The 18,255-nt window shown below is 31.3% G+C and overlaps 1 protein-coding gene across 3 annotated transcripts in view; it reads right to left on the reverse strand.

Annotated features, from left to right (window-relative positions):
- The window catches only part of LOC129004136 (calcitonin gene-related peptide type 1 receptor), a 235,507-nt gene that overhangs the window by 88,287 nt on the left and 128,965 nt on the right, over positions 1-18,255 (reverse strand). For all 3 annotated transcript variants that reach the window (XM_054432572.1, XM_054432573.1, XM_054432569.1), the window contains exon 4: positions 7,950-7,990. The gene's annotated coding sequence lies outside the window, so the exon portion shown is untranslated. The remainder of the gene's footprint in view (positions 1-7,949; positions 7,991-18,255) is intronic.

Consider the following 18,255-nt stretch of genomic DNA (forward strand, 5'->3'; position numbering starts at 1 on the left):
CTCACAAAATTCTTCAAAGCTGTAACATCCTATTTAATTATTTTCGTAGACCGTTTCAGTAATATATTTTCATAGGTGAAATTCTTTTAAGTAGAAACTTAAGTATTTAAAATACAAAATGTTATAAGTATTTTTAATATAAAATTATATTCATGTCTTTGTTCAGTGAATATCTCACCCTTTATTCAATAAGTGAAATACATTACTTTTATAGCTTCACACAGTACTGTAAGGTGCGATATAGCGCATGTAATAAAACTATTACCCTGTGTAAATCTCAATAAACCTGTATGGTGAATCGCGGTGAACTCACAGTGAAAATCGTCGTAGGAAATATGCATTCCCTTGCATTTAATGCACTGAAAATAGAAATGTCACAGATAATTAATGTTTATGAGTGAATAAAATGAAATAACGCTACGCAGTACATATTTATAAATTTCAATGATAACTCTTATATCTTATAGTAATAAAGAGTAATATATCATTATAAAACTCAGTATGTTTTTCACCTCAATTATGTTTTTAAGAAACAGTTTAAATTATTTTACACAACTTTATTTATTTTTTAATATCCTAGATATTTGTGAAAACAACTATTAATAAATATACACTAGTTTGGAAAATACTAAAGTCTCAAAAATTCAATGTAATTCCATTGAATTTTTGAGACTTTAGCATTTTCCAAACTAGTGTATATTTATTAATAGTTGTTTTCACAAATATCTAGGATATTAAAAAATAAATAAAGTTGTGTAAAATAATTTAAACTGTTTCTTAAAAACATAATTGAGGTGAAAAACATACTGAGTTTTATAATGATATATTACTCTTTATTACTATAAGATATAAGAGTTATCATTGAAATTTATAAATATGTATTACATTGAATACATATTTACATTGAATTTTTGAGACTTTGGTATTTTCCAAACTAGTGTATATTTATTAATAGTTGTTTTCACAAATATCTAGGATATTAAAAAATAAATAAAGTTGTGTAAAATAATTTAAACTGTTTCTTAAAAACATAATTGAGGTGAAAAACATACTGAGTTTTATAATGATAATAATGATGTTATCGAATTATACGAACTTTTTCATATCAAGAAATTGTTTTATGGTAATATAAACATTTTTTTTTAAATACCCACAATTAAAAACGAAAAGAAGTAACGATTTCCAAACATATAATATTACAGTCTACTGTATATGCAATTCTCTTTTTATATTCTAGTTTTTGTGGACATTAGAATTATACACAATACAATAGCACCGATTAGCGAAACAGAATACATTAAACTATAAGTACTTAGTAAAGCGAATAGAAAATAGAAAAACAGTTCACCATTCAATTTGAACAAAGCGCAATGAACAATGTGTTTCAATGAATACGATGCAATCTATTGGACGAGTGAACATTTGTGAGGTCCATCCGGAATTGAGGTATTCTACATGCATTATTAAACATACATCCTTTGTTTTTGTGCTTTTATCGTATTAGAAACGCAATATACTAAAAACTCCAAAAAAGTAAAGAAAAATATTATTTGAAGTTATCAACACATCATTATCTATCTGGACATCAAAAGTGTCGTTTGCTGCTTTCTGATGTTATTAAATTTTCTTAATCTTTAATATTTTATCATAAAAAAAACTTGTTTAATAAAGTTTTGTTATTTTATTTTAGCCACACTTAACACTATATGTTTTGGAAAAATCTAATAAAAATAGCAATTCAAATGACTATGCAAAATGTAATACTGTAAGGTATTATCAATCCAAGATGCTTGAAATTTAAAAAAAATAACTTGATGTTATTTACCTCAAGTATATGCTTGTAATTATCATTTTGTTTTCAGATACTACGAAACTTCGCAACTTAACTAATACACCTTTTTTAATTAAATGCATGTTATTATGTAGATTTAAGCTGTAAAAAACAACTTTGCTACTCATAAAAGATAGAATTTGTTCACTAGGAACCCAGATTTAGTAGCAGGGATGCTTTATCTTTATTATGGTACTAAACCGACAAAGATTGACTTTGTTGACGTCCAACAACATTTCTTGTTGAGTCACCATCGCCTTGCGAGAAAGAAAAAAAATGTTGACCATAAGGTTTACTAGGGTTTTCATAGTTCTAAATAAAGGAATTTAATACGCTAGAGAAAATTAAAATATACTATTTGTTCTTTATATACTGATTAATTTAATGTAATAAAAATTGTTATGACAAAAATTACATAGTGCACCGAATCAAAAGTTTATTGGTTTTAAAATAATGTGTGATAAAAATCATGTGTAATAACAAAATTTTATAACTAAAAGCATTTACATAAAAATAAAAGAACTGCTATATAAATGCCAGTTTGAGATGTTAAGCTTCAAACCTGTAAACCTATTGAACGTTAAACCCCTAAGGAATTCGGAGAAACCTGTTCGGATTAAATTAGATTATAGAAATAAAACTACGATATTTGTGATTTTAGAAATATGGTCCAGGAATTTTAGGGATAAAACTGCCATTCGACCTAACAAATTCGGACTAAGTGGAAACTTTGCACAGTTGTTTAGTAAGCCTAAAAAAATAAAATATCAAAAGTCCCCATAAATCCCGGCTGTGCTTCAGCCGCCATCTTGGAAAATGGCGGCCAATTTTCACTTTTTTGACAATATTTCACAAACTATTGGTATTAGAGAATTTTTGTTAATACAAAAGTTAAAGAACGTCTAAAAATACATATTTTTTATATTACAAGGTTTGCTCTATCTCTAACGGTTATTGTGGTAAATAATGAAAATAGTATTAAATTTAAAATTCCCATGTTATTCTTATGGAGGAAAATAAAATTGTTGCAGTTTGCTTATTCATGGATATATTTGGATCAAACTTGGCAAATTTATTTATTTTATACTAAGCTATTAATATTTAACATAAATACACGCTTTATTACTCTCCCCATAGCAGTAAACCTAGTACTCGTTAAATTTAAAGTTACCGTATTTAAATAGGGAATATTCTTACATTTTTAGAAAATATTTTAGTAATGATCCAGTCAGGCAAATGGAAATTTATTTTTTGACAGATTAACAATAGTTTTCCCTTGTTAGTATTAAATTTTTCCCTACCATGTAACTACTTACATGGTAAGCCTACTTATTACTCGCGGTATAATTATTTTGTCGGTGAATATTAGGAAATTCAACCTTAAAATCCTGACTAAATGCGGCTGAGCACAGCCGAAATTTGTGGGGACTTTTGCCATTTTCATAAACTAAGCTTACTGTGCTTAACTGTGCAAAATTTCAATATAGTCCGGATTTTAAGGTTGAATTTCCTAATATTTACTGACAAAATAATTATACCGGGAGTATTAACGTACCATGTAAGTTTTGAGTAGTTACATAGTAGTGACAAGATAGTTAGTGAGCTTTAAATCATAATACTAATAAGAAAAATTATTGTTAATACGATGTACAAATTAATATCCATTTACCTGACTGGATAGTGGATTTATACGAAAAATTTATCCTAAAAATGTAATATATTATATTCGTTATATAAATAACTTTAAATTAAACGAGTACTCGGTTTACTGCTATGGGGAGAGTAATCAAGCGTGTATTTATGTTAAATATTAATAGCTTAGTATAAAATAAATAATTTTGCCAAGTTTTATCCAAATATATCCATAAATAAGCAAACTGCAACAATTTTATTTTCCTCCATAAGAATAACATGGGAATTATAAATTTAATACTATTTTTATTATTTATCTCAATAACCGTTAGGGATAGAGCAAACCTTGTAATATAAAAATATGTATTTTTAGACGTTCTTTAACTTTTGTATTCACAAAAATTCTCTAATACCAATAGTTTGTGAAATATTGTCAAAAAAGTGAAAATTGGCCGCCATTTTCCAAGATGGCGGCTGAAGCACAGCCGGGATTTACGGGGACTTTTGATATTTTATTTATTTAGGCTTACTAAACAACTGTGCAAAGTTTCCACTTAGTCCGAATTTGTTAGGTCGATTTTCCTAATATTCTTCCACTAATACGCCCCTATTAACTTTGGTGTTATGACTCACCTCACAACTCGTAACCTAAATATAAAAATATTGAATACAAATAATTGCTTCGCGAAAATTTTGATTCGATTTTCTATGTAAAGGAAAAAATAAATATTATGTGAATTTTTTTGTATAAGAGTTTTCGGATGAGTTGGAGTATCATATAAAATTGTATAAGAAAACTTAATTATAAATACAAAGATTGACAGAAAGATAATTTTACTTTACTTGTAGTGCTTGGATTTTATTTTTATTTTTATTAAATTGTACTTCAGTTAAGATGTAAAACCTAATAAACATAAGTTTATTTTCAGTCTCAAACTAGCGTATGTATAAACTGTACACACAAAAACAAGTAACATTGGGCAGAGCTAAACTAAATATTGAATGGCCTGAAATGTTGTTCTTTTAAAGGGCTTTGTATTTGTTGTTGTTGCCCAAGTTGCCTGAGGCTGTAATGCGATACAATGTAGAACTACATACAATGATGTATTATGTACATTGCCTCAGAGAAGTATAATGTTGTACGTCAAACTTAACAATGGTCTATAACGAAAACTGAATGGCTTATTTGTAATAGTCAGGAGTAATAACTTAATAAAAATAATTTCTTTAAATTATAAAATTCTCTAGTGGTACTGTATTTCTCTAACTGAAAATGTCTCTATAAGTGGGTCACTGCTTTTGGTTAGGTGCAATCAGAAACTAAAATTTTGCAGTTCTGAAAGTTAGAAATATAGATTTATATAAATTATCCGTCATACTACAAGTGTTATGAACTTGAAACTTAAAATAGTTGAAGTATCAATGAATTAATAAACGGTTTTGTTTTATTTTCTTTCTTCATACAATGTTGATCAAGAAGTTTTCTAATATGCTAAGTATTTTTGTGCCTATTGAAAGTATTTTTCCGTTGTTAATTTTATTATCAGTAGTATGACATTGTATCACCATGAGTTTGAGTTCAATATCACATTAAGTTTAGTTATTTCAATACAGTAGTGCTGTAATACTAGGTGCAATGTATGTACACTTTTGTATATGTATATTTTAATGAAAAATTATAATACAAATTTAATTCCTCATATAATGACAATTATTATTTTTAAATAAATTAGTACCTACCGGTATTTAATTTACATTCATAAGTTACGAATAGCTGGCACCGTAAAACGCATTTTACATGTTTATTAGAGTTATAATTAAAGAAACAAAATGGTCGGATGTTGTTGTTAAACTTTATTTGGATGTTGTTATTTTTATAGAAACATGGCATGAATTTAATTTAATAATTTATTAAAGACCGATTGTTATGAGCTTAGCCTCATCATGGGTCTATGTATGGAATAAATACCCCCGCCGCAGCAAACCTGCCGACTAAGCGAATTTCCATTTGTCTGAATTTATTTTCAGTTAAATATATTTTTTAATAACATAAGGTTTAACGAGTACCTAGGTTTGCTGCTCTTTAAAAAGTTCTAAAGAGAAATTGGGAAATTTTGTGTTTTGAGGGTCAAAAGTGAGAAAACCCAATTTTTACCCCATAAAACCCCCCGTAAAGCCCCGTTCCCATGGTCCGATCGTGCTGGTTCGTGAACTCATTCAAGTTTATCCCGCTTTACACCTTTAAACCAAATTTCATCAAAATCGGACAAAAATTACTCAAGTTATCGCGTTCACGGACGTATATATATATATAAATCTATATATATAAAAATTTGAACGAATAGTGTTTTTGGCCTCTGGGGACATCAAAATGAAAAAGTAAATCGGTCCCGGGTCTAGGTCTTACCGTGCCACCTACGGTAATAGCTACTTCCCTATAGGGAAATTCGCTAAAAACAACAATAACACTGGCTATTAAAGATATAATTGTTCTGACTATATATCTTTATTGCTCTAACCCACCTCCTTATAGCTTAAAGCATTACATTGACCTCATTGTTGAAAATATTAAAACTAAATCCATGCCAAATTATTGAATTAAACTTTATTTCAACCAATAAAAATCAATGACCTAAATCCAATTCTAAGAATGGTCCAAATTATGAGTCTGGGGAATTGTACTTTCTGGATAATTGCATTACAATTTCAATACAGTAGAATCTACCATTTTGCTGAATCAGCCGCAATATTTATAAGAAAATGAACACATACTGTACTGGAATATTTCTGTATCATATGTATACTTTACACACGACCATATTTTTCCTCATATGCCCTAAACTATAATTATAAATATGGGTGCCAAAATATAAGTTAAAGGGTGGTGGAGAATAGATCACAGCCACATGCCCTCTAATAGGTGTTCTTGGGAATGGTCTTATTACCTGTCACTAATCAATGTTTGACTTAGGCTGCGGCGTAATCAACGCGTTGATCAGCTGTTTGGTCCACAACACGAGAAGTGTCAAGGGAATCAACAGCTGATTATTGGTTTGGCGTTCACTTGAAGCTCGAGTATATACGGTAACAAATGAGTATGATTTGAAGTTATTTTAGTTTAACTTTTCAATGCAAATGTAAACTTACTATAATGGTTTTTAAAGCTTCCAGAAACATTAACACATTTTTTATATGGTTGAATGTATTGTTAAAAGTTGTTTAAGGATAAATTAAAGCAGTGAAAAGTTGCATACCGAAATAATCAACAGGAACATAAGGCGGTTCCAACAAATGATTTGTTAGCTTAATCAATTATACATCAAGTTAGGTGGAATGGTTAATTTTATAGTTAAATAATATATTTGGTTTGATATATTGTGTGTCATTGTTTGGATATGTTTTTCTTTATTGTACACTTTGAGTACTAGTAAAGGCATAAAAACCCCTTAAATCAATATATGTAATAAAAAAAAACAATATATTTCTATAAAAAAATTAATTTAGTAAATGGAGAAACTAAATTAATTAAACTTACTATCAGTTTGATATTTTCCTGATAGTGACATGTTGTGATGACCACACAATACACAACCAATCATTGACCCTTAATTGCCTGTAGGCTTGTATGGTATCTTGGATCTCCACGATTGGACAGTTGATTGGGTTTAATTGGCTGTTTTATTACTAAACCAGGTTAAAATATAGGTTTGAAAATAATTTTGTCTCCCTAATTCGTCAAGCTTGAAATATTTGATCCTTCCCAGAGTTTGTATATGCAGTATCCTAATTATTACTAGGCCATAATTGTTAATAGACATCATTAGACATGTATATGTCGACAATAATATGGTTGTGATTGTGAGATAGGTATATATGTGATGGAAAGGTGGAATAGTTACCTTTTGTTCTACTGAGGATTATTCCATGAGGTATATGTACTACTTGTATGTAATTTTCATAGAGTGTTACAAAATAAATGTTGGTTATACAATTGCTTGTACTTTAAAACGAATAACTTAATTTTACAGCTTAACCAAATTTTATACTGCAGGTTAAAAGTTGATAGTAAGTGCCCTAAATTGTATTTTATATGAGAACAATTTTTTAAGAAAATGTTTAGTAATTGGTTTTATGAAATGATACAACGAAGTTTTGACAGCGGTTTAGTTTAGGAACAAGTTCACTATAGTAATGTAGTTTAAAGAGACCACAACTTATACTTAGTCATAACAACATAATTCACATAAACTATGACCTATGCAATATTTATATTGCATTAATATCTTTCCGAAACAACATATTTAATCTTACACGTTATTGCTATTACAATTTCTCATGTCAAAAAAATATCCCAAGGAATTGCTAATGGGCCAAAATATGTTTATGAAGCATATATATTTTACATGAATATTTGTTTTGTTGAATCCAGTAACCAAAGAGTATAAAAAATCTCTCAATTATCTTTTACTTCTGTTACGTGTCTTACCTGTGTTTGTGCAGACTTCAGTACTTCAGACCATCATGATTCTGAAAAAGAAAACAAACCTTTATAATGTTCATTCGAACTAAATTACAAAACAAATTCAGTACATACAAACATTCAATTTAAACACACTACAACACAACATAAAATAAACTCTATTTTAATGTGATAACTATTTTGAATAATTATCTCACGTATATTAAAGCTAATCATATTAATGTACAAAATTAATCATATATAAAAATTACATTAGCTTATAACAGCCCACTAAAAATATGTACAAGTTAATATTTTTTACATTTATCTTAGTGTTGTAAAACAATTTAAAAAAGCATTCATGACAGCCGTCATTAGTGAATAAAAAAATCGAAACATTAAAAAGGAAGTTAAAACATTGGTTTCGTATACCTGAAAAGTTGATTTGCTCAGTATTGTAAAAATATATTTCGTACCTAGGGCCGAAAATGGCGTTTTGCCGGCTCGAGATAGTTTTTAAGTTCGAGAACTTAAAAGGACCCAGAGTTGCAAAACCATTCAGGTCCGTGGTATGAACGCTATTTTTCACCAAAATATACTATTACTATAATTCACCACAATAATAATGCAAAATAACAGTCAGTGCCCATAGCATTGCAATATACTTGTTTTATTATAACCTCTGCCTAGAAGTTATTTATTATTATTTTTGATGATTCCTCAAATTATTTTTTCGCATAACCGTAAAGTTTTGGGGTTGTGTTGACTTTCAGTGTGCACTATTATTGTGGTGAATAGTGGTAATGGGGTATAGTGTGGTGAATAGTGGTAATAGGGTACAGTGTGGTGAAAAATAGCGTCTGTACCTCGGACCGAAATGGTTTTGCAGCTCTCGATCGTTTCAATTTCTCGACCTCGTCTCGAACTTAAAAACTATCTCGAGCAGGAAAACCCAAATTTTCGGCCCTAGGTACGAAATATACTATAGGAAAGTAAGCAAACAGTAGATTTTCGGTCCTAGGAATGTAAGAAACCTGATTGGTTCCCGAATGACGATGACAACTGGCATAGACAGCAATACGTAGCTATCGGCATGGATGCCGATTTATTGCAATAAAACGTTTTTAGAACGGGTAAAAACATCGTAGTGTTGGTAAAACTCCTTTTCAATTCACTATTTGTTGAAGTCATGTTAGTTTGACATTATTAAAACCATTGAGGATTTTTTAAACAACATGTCTTTAGATTTCATCTTGATAAATAGTTGAAGTAGAAAATTAAGTTTCTGGAAGGTCTTATCTGGGTTTTCAGATCAACCCGAGCATTCTTTCAGAGTCCCTCTGCGGAACCTTGTTCTAAGGGATTACATTATGTAAGAGGTTGAAAGAGGTCAAGACATCTTCGCTATACAACAAGCACAACTAGGTAAGACCATATGAAGTGTCCCTTACTTATTTTAATCACTCAATCCATATATATAGTAGTCATAACTGTAGTATTCATATACAAAATACGACAAAATCATTTTTATTTTATGTCAAAATTGTTTCTTTGGTAATTATTATTTACTTTTTTTGAAGAACAGTAGTGATTGTCCGTTTGTTTTGCGCCCTGTAAACTGTTTTAACGGCAAGTTTGAGTTAACAAATATGTTTTTTAGCGTGGTAACCAAATTATGCATATAAACGGTTTATTTGCATTTAATGTAAGGTTTTTCAATCTTGTCGTAACACTTCGGCCCAGGTAACTTTTTCGGACCGAAATCCTCGGATTTGGCTTGCGGTTTAACTCTCTACCTGCTCACAGTAACACGTCGTCCCATAAATAATATTCAAGGCTTTAGACTTAAAATTGACTGATGGATAGCACAACTCCGCGTGGTGGTCAGATTTTGGATGAGGAATAGTTTTATGGCCCCCAAAGTGTCCAGTCCAACTCCGCCCGGTGGCCACATCTAATCTCTATAATACCTATCAACCTTCAGGTTAGGTTAGGTTACATTGCTCCAATGGTCGCACCATCCTCACAAAATGTCAATTTGCTGCAATTTGCTTGCCATTTACTATGCTGAACTTTTGTCTTTAATTGCAGGACATTTTAGAGTAATGTTTCAAAAATTTAATTGACCTGCTTACTGGTTTTTACTGGTAATCTGGCCTTATAAAAAAATCATCGTATTTCGGCTATTTATTATTCGATATTTTTTAAACTTGGGATTGTTTGATAGGATATATATTAAGTAAAAGTGTTTTTGCCATTTTCATTTCATAAAATAAGCCATCTTTTAATATATTATATAAATATATAAATAATTAATAATGCCATTTTGAAATTTTGAACTGAACGAAGATTTTTTTTCACATGAGTCTATTCTGTCTGAAAGTACATACCAAGTTTCATAAAGATTGGTTGTAATAATCCTAATATTAAATGTTTATGTAAAAATACAAATATGTGGATATCTGGTAAAAGAATCGATCATGGAAAAGGTTTCATTGATGATTTTCCCTTTATTTTGACCCATAGTACTATTTTCCGGAGTTTAGCTGTTTATTTACGGTGCACTCTGTATTAAGGGATTTCGTACCACTAGATGGAAAGTATCACATTGCCACACCAGTAAACAGTAGGCCTACGCAAAATAGCTTATTTCCGGTTTATTAATTCTTGATCTATTTTTCACACACATTTAAACAAAATAAAACCAACAAATTAAGCCCTTAAACTAATTCTGGACTCTTAAATTAAAACACTAACAGAAGAAGCGAAGAAACATTACTTGGTTTTCATTGTTTTAATAAAGAGATTGCGGAAGCTCTGGGGGATAATCAAAACCATAAAACAAAAAGTAATTTGGTCCCTTCTCAAACGTGACTGGTGTGGCGTTTAACTTGGTGTCTTTATTGTAAAACTAACAATCTTCAAGGCTGCAGAAAGGAGTTTTATAGACCGGTTAAGTGTTGGAATATTGCAATTTTTTGCGAATCTATGGTCAGTGTGCAACTTCAACATAAAATATCGTCAACGTAACAATTCAAATAAACAATATTGTGTTAGGTATAAAACTGTGTGTGTTATTAGGGACCGTGAACGTCTAAATTCATTGTATTTGAAGAAATTGTTGAACAGAACTAAGAAAGTTCATATGAAGTGCCTCTTATCGAGTTTGTAGATGTTAAAAAATTCACAATACAAATAGTTATACATAATGAAAATGTATGAATGCGACATATTGACCGATATTTTACGTTCCTGCATTAAGATTATATCATAGAAAGCTTTTTCACCTTGAAAATTCAAAAATACTGTAGATTAAAGGATATGAAATTATAATCCTAATGGTCCCAAATTATAATTGCTTAAAAAGGCCCAAACCAGAAATCCGTGTTAAGTAACAAATAATTTGGGACTCCTCGACAAAAAAGGTGATATAAACTATTTTTAATTACTTTACGACCATTGATTCTAAGTATAATTTATCTCTAACCTCATAACGAAAGCATAAGGGTCGTTGTTCTAAATATTATCGATGTCTGAAATAATACGGAAGTAGTTATACAGCTTTAACTTTCAATATGAAGATAAATAAAACAAGACATAACGGTTCTTACCAAGAATTTTAGTGAAACCTCATTAGTCTGAAAAAGAATAACACAATTAAAGTTTCAATCGAAATTATATATTTAACGGCCTTAAAAGTAAATGGCACTGCTAACTAAGAACTTATATATATCTCCAAAGTGTGAGCAATGTTTTCATCATTGGGATTACTGAATTATTTTATCATGTGCTGTAGTACAGTATTCAGTTCCATAGAACATGCAACTCTAATTAGTTATGTTGACCATGGTTAGCGTGATGTAAATTATTAATCCCCAAGCTTCTTGAAAAATTTACTTTCAGTTGTTATGTGTACACTATGGAGTGTAAAGCTCAAGGATCACTTTAGTTTGATAACATTCCAACGCAAAATATCAATCTCCTATGTTTACGTTCAATCAAGTTGCCAACGTTGTATTGGATGACAGGAAAAATTTAAGAAGTTACAATATGTTATCAAAATAACAGTCGGTTTTAACCTAGACAATAGAAAAGTTGATTTTTGCCAGGTAATAGTATTTTTTTTCTACAGGGTCATAACTCATAAACTTATAATCATGCAAATTTTGAAAAAAGTGCTCCGCAAGAGTATTCGACGGTTATCACTTCTGCTAATTTTATAGGGCCCTTGTCATAGATAACAGCTTTTATACAAAAAATATACAAGAAACCGGCTGTTAGCTGTGAAGTGTGGTGAAAATAATGTAAAAATGTTTGGTATTCAAACTAATAAAATTGCAACAATAACAAAAACTACAATGGTCTTGAGGAGTATATGTTTTGGGATTTTATTCTATCAGCTTACATATAAATCATTAGGTAAATATTAGTTTAAAAATGTTTCATGGATTATTTCAAAAGCTTACTGTGAACATCAGTAATCCACTTCAACCTATTTGGTAAATGGAGCTGAAACGACCGTCATAAAACTCAGCCAATCTTCTTTAAAATATAAAACAGTAAGAGTTTTGCGATAGATTTTTATAAAGTTTCAGTATTTGGTTAAATTAAAAACCTAAGTTATTTTATCACGGTCAAAGAAATGCCATCAACAATTTTATAGTGATGTATTGACTTTTTCCAATTATTTTTTAGGACAACGATTCACAGATTAGCATTGGTATTTAGCACACCATGTCAGTAGAAATTGGCCAGAGTTTGTGTGTGTTAGCAAGGCAGAGCCTCCGAGCACTAAGGTGTCATAGGCTTAATCCGCACGTTTTCCTCAAACTGGATGGATAAGTTATAACACCTGCAATCTTATGAGACCTCGTGACCAGCTTAGCGCAAACATTTTGATTATTCACATCTTCGTGGTCGGAGACATATTAATGTTCTGAGGATCCTTGTGAGCATCCATTTCTGGGTAAAGAAATATTCAAGGAACATAACATAACAAGTTCTTGTTATTTGCACATGTTAATAACAGTGGTGATGTAGATATGCCTAATGATAAACACAACTTTGTACACTTTTTCATTTTAAGTTCAAAACTGTGCAGTACATTGTGGACAAGCTATATCTCCAATCATTAGAAACCGTTTAAAGTCACGTAACTCATGCTCAATCACACCAGTTCGTCGTATATCGTAATACTTTGAGAAACACTGAACTAAATAAATATTCTATATAGGCAAGATCTACTGGTTAGGAAATCGTTTTATCATCATTAGGGTATACGCTCCATTTATGTATACATAGTTATACATATTGAAATTTTTTATGTAAGGCTTTAAGGTGACTTGACAACTAGTTTCTTTGGAAGTATAATAATCCACCTGTTACAAGCTGTTTCCTTTGATGTAGGAGCTTCTAGAGATCTCCCCAAATGTCTAATAAATGTCATATTTACATACATTCAAAAGCTGTCCTGGGAAATCTGTTTTTCTTATTACAACAGAAAATAGTTTTTTATGACAATGTTGAGCATTGAAGTTTTGTTTCTTGTTTTGTTTTTCATAAAACTCGCAGTTTTTAAGAAAATGGGAGTGTAATTAAGTGTAATGATATTTAAATTTAACATATTTAGAGCTTTTCAGAAATTCCCCACTACATGTATTATTTAGTACATTAAATTTTTCCAATTTATTTTTATGTACTATATAAAAAAAATCTTATTTTACGCCAAATTTCGATTAAACTTACACTAACCGAGGACCATAGTGTGGGGAGAGAAGCTAACAAGGAATTTGTACTACGAGTAGTTCAATCTTCTATGTTAAAACAAATGATGATATGTGTATATAAAGTAGCTAGTTTAAAATGAAGTTGTTTGAAGATACGTCAAAATAGCAAAGCACTTACAACGTTGATTGTTTCAAAGCAGTAAACTCACTGCTAATTACTGTTAATCTGTTCGCCATTCAGTTCATTACAGAGTCCCACCGTCGCATCAACATGTGGTTGATGATTGTCCAATACTAATTAAGGTGTAATTGTATTTACCACAACTTGTTTTAAAGATCACTTCTCCGCAATCATGTTATTATTGCCCTATAATCATGTCATTAAAGGTAGCTCTATGGTTGTGCAGTAAAAGAGTAGTAGTGCGTACCATATAGCTTCGAAACAAAACTGTTATCTAATACTTTTATTATTAATTTAGATTACTTTAGAAGTAAATTTTCAAGTTGTTGTTATTGCATCTGGAAATTGTCAACACCATCTCAGTGGTCTTTTATTTTAATATAGGTACACAATTTGAAACCCTGTGTTGTCTTTAATCTGTAAATAAAACAAAAAATATGATAATTGTAATTGGTATCGAGAATATAAACCACTTTTGGATGGTAGAACATATAGAGCGGAAGAGAACTTTGTAAGACAATGTATAAATGTATATAAAATATTTAAAAACATTAGTGTGATTACGATTACTCAAAGTTATTTCACTCTGGCTGTTATAACCTTCAAGTTGCCATGATACCTTTATATGCAAGTGGTATACATTTAGCCTCAAATCGAAATACTCTCCAGTACTGTATCAACATTGGTCAAACAAATAAAGGCAACATCCGTCGAATATGAAGCAGATAAGCAAGTGTAAAATTGGATAACTGACTTGATCATCAATCAAAGCGATGGATAGCTTTGAAAACGTAATTGATTCATCGACAACGCTGATAATCAAACGTATCTGGCTTGGGCAGTCAGATCAAATATCATGCATCAGAATCAAATCAAACGTTCGACGTCAATACTCGGGGTTGGATTGTGAAGCTTCATTTGCAATGAAAAAATAAAAAAACACGTTTACTTTATGTAAGAATTAATGATAATGGGAAATGGATGAAAATGGCCATTCTTAAGCTACAATTTATGTAAAAAATTATGTTTTCAATGGTTTTTGACAAATGTAAGCACAAGTAATATGTCAAAAGAGCTGTTTTACGATTAGCTTACCACTGAGTAATTTATCGTAAAAATATTGTTTACGAGATGAAAACTCCAGATTAACAACTTTGCTGGTCTATTGAAGCTGGTATTAACAATCATTCGTGTTATTCAGTGGTTACTACCCTCTGAAAATAACTTTTAATAAATGTATAACATAACTAGTTTTCTTTGTGAAGCCTTAATCAAATTCATGTTTACATGAAAAAAACTAATAAAATAGATGCATTTCAATTATTTTACTAGCGATTTTTTTCAACCAAATTAATATTACTACTGTTCTAGTAGTACTATTTAAAAATATTAACATCTACGAAAAATATACTAGACCCAATGGAGTTGAAATTTAAGATGTTTATTACCGTATCCTCTATTCAAATGACTTAATTTAGACCATACATGTCTCTCAGGGCTCTTTTCCGATGGTTTTTTAACTTACATACTTAAACGTTTCTGTAAACTTTGTTCATACAATTATTGAAACAATGTTGATTGTTGTGTGACCTCTTAGTTAGTTTACATTCACTTGAAGGACATTGACATGCATAGAATACTGCACAGACTGAAGTCTGAGATGAGAATGTGTAAAAGATAGCTAATAACTGGCATTAAAAAACTTTTTGCAAGAACGTTTGTCATGAGCACCCATTTACTATCGATTTTGAAAATCTCAACTTTGGGCTACAGCGATACAATTGGAATATAATGTATTTGCTCTCTTGTGGCAATACAATACATAAATTTAAGATAAGAGCGTATGCTTTTAGTCCCTCTTTACCTGCTTCAACGCGCCCTGGCTTTTATAAGACCATTTGTTATGTACAGTACTACAAATAGTGTACACTGTAATATAGATGAATACTTTTTTCGAATTATGAGGTTATTCTTTTCCACCAACAACAAATCAAAGGAATAAGCACAGCTAAGCGTTCAGCAGGAGAAGTAATCAACATTTACTGATAAGTCAAAACTTAATCACAAACAATGGCAAAATATATTACGATTGGAATCGTAATATATTCGCCACCTTGGTTTTAACGTTTCTGCTGTGTGTACTTAAAACAATTTTGAGTATGTATATAAGAAATAATTACTTTAAATTCGTTCTAATTCACCCTTTAAGATTGCAATTCGACAATGGGATATTCTAATGCAATTATGAATATGAGTAGAATCAGTGAAAAAAGCTATACAGTTTGACTAAGGCCAACAATGTTTCTTTGTTTAGTTTAAGTACAGTGTTCAAATGCAGTGAGGTGCAATTTTAAATCATTCACGGCGATATTGGAATTGCACAGGTGATTTATAATACTTGTAAATGTGATGTTTTAAAGATCAATTTTACGTTTTATCTTTTTTTAAGTACATTGGTTAAACATTTCACTTAAGTAGAACATTTATTTTTGTGAGTATATAAACAAAACATAGACAACAAATTATTTGTTTTCTAAGGAAAATGTTTTATCTCATTTTATTTGTAAGCATTAAATATAAATTAAAGATCCAGTGATTATATTTTAGCAAACATTTTATGTAGTATTAATACACGACACATTGTAATATTTCTACCTGTGGCCTCCAAAGCCAGTCACTGTAACAAAACCAAGCACTCGCAAGAGAGCTGTAAAACCTAACGACTGGGTTTATGTACGAGGGCTGAGGTAGTTGGGCCACAAACAAACTGATAACAAACTGACCACCACTGATGTGGCTAGGGTAGGGTACAAACGTTATACTGATAAGAACAAGGCCAACACTGAGGTAGTTGGGACACAAACAAACTGATAAAAACTGCCCACTGATGTGGCTAGGGTAAGGTACAAACGTTATACTAAAAAAAATTGCCAACATTGAGGTAATTGGACCACAAACAAACTGATAACAAACTGACCACCACTGATGTGGCTAGGCTACAATGTTATACTGACAATAAAATGACCAACACTGAGGTCGTTGGACCACAAACAAACTGATAACAAACTGACCACCACTGATGTGGCTAGGGTACAAACGTTATACTGATAAGAACATGACCAACACTGAGGTAGTTGAACCACAAACAAACTGATAACAAACTGCCCACTGATGTGGCTAGGCTAGGGTACAAACTTTATACTGATAAGAAAATCAACATTGATGTAATTGGATCACAAACAAACTGATAACAAACTGACCACCACTGATGTGGCTAAAGTACAAACGTTATTCTGATAAGAACATGGCCAACATTGAGGTAGTTGGACCACAAACAAACTGATAACAAACTGACCACCACTAATGTGGCCAGGGTACAAACGTTATTCTGATAAGAACATGGCCAACATTGAGGTAGTTGGGCCACAAACAAAATGATAAAAAAACTGACCACTACTGATGTGGCTAGAGTACAAACGTTATACTGATAAGAACATGTCCAACACTGAGGTAGTTGGGCCACAAACAAAATGATAACAAACTGACCACTACTGATGTGGCTAGAGTACAAACGTTATTCTGATAAGAACATGGCCAACATTGAGGTAGTTGGGCCACAAACAAAATGATAACAAACTGACCACCACTGATGTGGCCAGGGTACAAACGTTATTCTGATAAGAACATGGCCAACATTGAGGTAGTTGGACCACAAACAAAATGATAACAAACTGACCACCACTGATGTGGCCAGGGTACAAACGTTATTCTGATAAGAACATGGCCAACATTGAGGTAGTTGGACCACAAACAAAATGATAACAAACTGACCACCACTGATGTGGCCAGGGTACAAACGTTATTCTGATAAGAACATGGCCAACATTGAGGTAGTTGGACCACAAACAAAATGATAACAAACTGACCACCACTGATGTGGCCAGGGTACAAACGTTATTCTGATAAGAACATGGCCAACATTGAGGTAGTTGGACCACAAACAAAATGATAACAAACTGACCACCACTGATGTGGCTAAAGTACAAACGTTATTCTGATAAGAACATGGCCAACATTGAGGTAGTTGGACCACAAACAAACTGATAACAAACTGACCATCGCTGATGTGGCCAGGGTACAAACGTTATACTGATAAGAACATGGCCAACACTGAGGTAGTTGGGCCACAAACAAAATGATAACAAACTGACCACTACTGATGTGGCTAGAGTACAAACGTTATACTGATAAGAACATGGCCAACATTGAGGTAGTTGGGCCACAAACAAAATGATAACAAACTGACCACTACTGATGTGGCCATGCTACAAACGTTATACTGATAAGAACATGGCCAACACTGAGGTAGTTGGGCCACAAACAAAATGATAACAAACTGACCACTACTGATGTGGCTAGAGTACAA

The sequence above is a fragment of the Macrosteles quadrilineatus genome, unplaced genomic scaffold (assembly GCF_028750875.1).
Source record: "Macrosteles quadrilineatus isolate MER2022 unplaced genomic scaffold, UCM_ALF_1.0 Scaffold_9__3_contigs__length_116548681, whole genome shotgun sequence".
Lineage (NCBI taxonomy): Eukaryota > Metazoa > Arthropoda > Insecta > Hemiptera > Cicadellidae > Macrosteles > Macrosteles quadrilineatus.